Source organism: Thalassophryne amazonica, chromosome 16 (assembly GCF_902500255.1).
Source record: "Thalassophryne amazonica chromosome 16, fThaAma1.1, whole genome shotgun sequence".
Classification (NCBI taxonomy): Eukaryota; Metazoa; Chordata; class Actinopteri; order Batrachoidiformes; family Batrachoididae; genus Thalassophryne; species Thalassophryne amazonica.
The window spans coordinates 43011-47489 of NC_047118.1; positions in this window are offsets into that span (position 1 = coordinate 43011).

Sequence of the window (4479 nt, forward strand, 5' to 3'; positions counted from 1 at the left end):
AACCATATAACCAAATCGATAAGCTCAGCCAAATCCCGCGGTTCCTCCTTAGCCACCAGGTGCTCCTTCAGGACCGACGACAGTCCGTTTATGAAGGCGGCTGTTAAGGATTTTATATATATATATATATGTTATCACTGTTAAACATTTGTACCTTTTGTCTTCTTTCTGATGAGAACGGTGTTGTGCTGTTTGCACTTAAACCCGAGAATGTACGTGTTATTCAACCTTGTTGGAGCTGGATGTACTTATTATTATTATTACACAACTTGTTTTCGTAGCCGCTAACGACTGGGAGTAAAAGAACTGAAGGTTGAATTTTGACTGATTGTGATGTGATGCTTAGTGTTCCAGGCAGATGCAGAACAGCTGATAACTGCAACAGACGAACGAGATGTGCTGACCTCCGACGATAAGAGTAAAGAAAGAAACTGTTTTTCCTTACAGCTGCGCTTATTGACGTATGTGTTTATGTTACGGGAAGAAACTTGTCTCGCGTTGTCCCCCCCCCCCCCTTAGGACAAGTTTTATGATGTGATGAGGGATTCACTAATAAAAAGAGCGAAGCGCAGGCCAGACTTTAGTGTAGCTTTGGTGTACAGCCTGGCCGCACTCCGCGCGTAAAATTTGACTTTCTGTCTCACTGGTGTTTCTTGACTCTGTTTGTCTTATCAAAGGTTTTAAGAATGTTTGGAGGAGAAAATACCCAACATTGACTGGGGGCTCAGTCCGGGATCTCAACAATACCGGAGGTGTCCAGCGGAGGTCGTCAAGTCCAGACGTAAATCCTTGGCCAAGGTCCGATCGATTGATCGTGTCTGCAATTGTCGACCACCGTTGGCATCGTCTGGTTGACGAGATTTTCCCGAAGAAGACAGACAGGAAGTCGAGTCAGTGAGTAAAATTTCTTTGTAAACAGTACTGAGTGAGTGGTGATCAGATCACATAAACAGTTAAATTCCGCAAGCGATGATACAGAATCGTCTGTTAATGCAAAGCAGTTAAACTCTGTAAGGAGGGTGCGGACTCCTCTGTTTATATACGCGTACCGGTAGGGGATAAAAGTGATCACATAAAACAGTTAAACTCCGTAAGCGATGATACAGAATCGTCTGTTAATGAAACACAGTTAAACTCTGTAAGGAGGGCGGACTCCTCTACGGTTGCGAGGGACGCACGTAGTTAAATTCCGGAAGGAGGATACGGACTCCTCTGTTTTAATACGTAAAGGAAATCCCGGGTAGAAATACGTGCACTGTAAAAAAGCAGTTAAATTTGGCAGGGACGGCGGAGTCCCCTAATGCAGGACATTAGTTAAATTTCACGGGAGGGCAAGCTCCCCTGACATAAGAATACGCGTACGATTATTAAAAGTGTTTCTATGTGTAAATAGTGTTTTGTGTAAGTGTAAATAACTGTGTGAAAGTGTAATACTTTGGACAACGTTAGTGACAACCGTGCGTGTGGAAGCAGAGGCAAGTGATTCCGCTTCCTACGGGGAGGTGAAAGGAATCAACCACACGACGGCAAATTAATTGTCACGTCCAAAGAAAGTGTGAAAACTTCAGATTTAGAACACCCTAGGTGTGCCCCCGTCTGAAGTCCAAATTATAACAAGGGATAATAAAAATGGGGGGTAAGACGTCTATAAATAAGGGAAATTTATCAACTGACGACTGGAAATTTATGGAAGCAAAAAATCCAAAAACAACAAAGAAATTGGAGACCTGGATAAATAAACATGACTTTGACGGACGACTGAACCTGATCAGTATACAGAAGCTAAAGAAGGAGTTAGAACAGCAACATAAAGGTGATGAGAAAAAGATGCAGAAAGTAGGGGCAGATTTAGTGGCATTTTGGGAGGAGGAAGCAGAGAACAGACAGAAGGGAGCAGAGAAGCGACGATTAGAGAAAGCAAGGAAAAAGAAAGCTGTAGGTAAGGCAGAAGAAGATGTGATAATTCAGCACAGAGAACCAGAACAGCCTCAACAACCACCGCCGGCTGGATCGTCGGTGACAACAACACCTTTATATCCTCCTCTACCAGAGGATGACGATGTACCGCCACCACAGTATGATTTAGCAGTAAAACCTAAGGTAAAAAGTGAAAAACCAGAAAAAACAGAAAAACCACAAACACGCAGTCAAGCGAAAGTGCCTACAGCCCCTCCCATGGTGGAACACAGTGACCAGGGAGGTGCCTATCCTATGATAGAAGTACCAAATCCTCGTGCAGGAACAGCAGGATATCGATCAACCATGCTCGTATATCGAACATGGAATGCTGATGATATCAAAGCAGCAGTCGACATGATACCATCGCCACATGTCGATATTGAGGGATTTATGCAGGATATAGAAAACATTAGAAGTTCTTACCACCTTAATGGACCTGAAGTCCAACAGGTGTGGATGAAAGCATGTGGCCCTAAATGGAGTCAGGTATGCGGAGACTGGAATCCTGCAGACCAACAAGGCGTACCACGGACACATGATGATCTAGTCTTAGAAACAAGAGTGGAAGCTATGATTACACGGGCAAAAGGTGTGTTAGGACCAAAGATAAATTATACTGAAATTACCAGGACAACTCAGAAAGAAGGAGAACCATGGATAGAGTTTAGATGCAGATTTGAGAGTGTATTTAGGGTCCATAGTGGCATATTGCCAGGAACACCAGTGTATGAAAACAAATTGAAAAATATTTCACCTGTGAAGCTGACAATGACCGATTTGATTCATGATGGCAACTCAACAGCTGTCATAACAGTAACAGGTGCCACTGAAGATGTTTTAAAATTGAGATTCACAGGTATGCCATTACATGTGTCACTTTGTAAACCATATTTGACAGAATGGCAAGAATTGGGACTGACAGTCATAACAGCTTTGTCAGCCACTGATTGGAGCAGAGTTGGACCACGAACGGAGTTCAGTCCATCAACTAAATTGTATAAAGTGCCAGTTAATGTCTCATTGGTGCTGACAGCTGGAACACACATTGATGTGTCCACTTCACAATCCTGAGTGTTTCAGTTGAGTCCTGAAGAGGATGATCTTCTCTCTTCTGTACCATCAGGATTGTGGACAACAGGTTCTTCAGACGTAGGACTGATAAAAAATGCACAACCTGTAGTTATAAGACCAAAACAGAATACAGACCATGTGTAAGACAGTATCCATTGAAACCTGATGCAATTGACGGAATCAGGCCAGTAATAGAGGATTTATTAACAGCAGGAGTAATAGTGCCATGTCCAGATTCACCATGTAACACACCCATATTTCCTGTAAAAAAAAAAAGGCTCCGCCCTCAGTGGGGTGGAGAATGATTCAAGATCTGCAGGCAGTAAATGCTGCTGTGATTAAAAGAGCACCATGTGTACCAGATCCGCACACACTGTTAAGCTCATTGAGATTAAATTCTAGTTGTTTTTCTGTAATAGATATCAGTAATGCATTTCTTTTTTTTTTTTCTGTACCAGTACACCCAGATAGTCAATTCTGGTTTGCTTTTACCTTTAAAGGACAACGATATACATTTACCAGATTACCGCAGGGTTACGCAGAGAGCCCAACTATTTATTCTCAAGTCATGTCAGCATGTTTAGCCAATTTTGTTCCACCGGCAGATAGCCAACTGTTAGTGTATGTTGATGACATTCTGATTGCCTCTGACACACGAGAAAACTGCATAACTGACACAGTAGCATTATTATGTTTCTTATTTGACAATGGCCACAAAGTGAGTAAAAACAAAGTTCAGTTGTGTAGGGATAAAGTAAAATATTTAGGACATGAATTATCAGCCACGGGCGTACTATCCTGTCTGACAGGAAGGAAGCAATTTTGCACGCTCCAAAACCACAAACCAAAAAGCAGATGATGTCATTTCTTGGACTGACTAATTACTGCAGGGCATGGATTCCCTGCTATGCAGAATTGACTAGTCCACTTTCTGATTTGATGTACAAGGATGATATTTCAATGTCAACCGTGTTGGTATGGAACAAAGATGCTGAGGAAGCCTTTGTAAAAGTAAAACAAACATTAGTGTCATCCACAGTTTTGGCACTACCAGATTATAGTAAACCATTCATTCAAACAGTTGATTGTAAGAATAAGTTCATGACTAGTGTTTTGGTTTAAGTGTATGGCTCAAAATTGAGGCCAGTTGCCTACTACTCATCTAAATTGGATGCAGTAGCAAGTGCTTTACCACCATGAGTACAGGCTGTTGTTGCAGCCTCTATGGCTGTTCAAAGTAGCAGTAATGTTGTTCTATTCCATCAGTTGACACTGAAAGTTCCACATACAGTCTCTGCACTTCTGTTGCAGACAAACATGAGCCTTTTGTCCCCAGCAAGACATCTTTCGTGTATGTCCTTGCTATTATCACAACCACATCTTACGGTAGAGCGCTGTACAACATTGAATCCATCCACATTGATACCCTTACCTGAGGATGGTGAGCCG